Raw genomic sequence first — 449 nt, forward strand, 5'->3', positions numbered from 1 at the left:
TCCACGAAGCGCCAAATAGAGAAATAGCATGTTTTCACGGCCTCGAAGTGGAAGTTTGGATGATAGACACAGCAGGTCTCGTGTCCAACCGAAACCGTCACAGGTAGCATTTCCCACGTTCCCTTCTCACGAGGAGGCAGGTTTGGCTGCTCGGCCTGGGCCTCCGCGGCGTTTGAAGCGTTCTGGAACCTGGAGCGTTTTAGTCAGAGCCTGGGGAAGCTTCCGGGGCTCTGGGTGTGAGGCGGGTCACGAGAGGCGGAGGCCGCACACTCCGCTGGGGCACTGCCCGGCCGGCGACGTCGGTGCAGCCGGAGCCCAGCGCGAAGGGCGTCGGTGTCCTGCGGTGTCCTGCCATGTCCACGCGGCCAGCGGGCAGTTCCCGCGGTCCGGAGCAGACGGGGCCGGGAAACACCTGCAGGCCGGCCGCGCTCCGGGGAGTCAGTGTGTCC

Source organism: Pteropus vampyrus, unplaced genomic scaffold (genome assembly GCF_000151845.1).
Source record: "Pteropus vampyrus isolate Shadow unplaced genomic scaffold, Pvam_2.0 Scaffold2676, whole genome shotgun sequence".
NCBI lineage: Eukaryota > Metazoa > Chordata > Mammalia > Chiroptera > Pteropodidae > Pteropus > Pteropus vampyrus.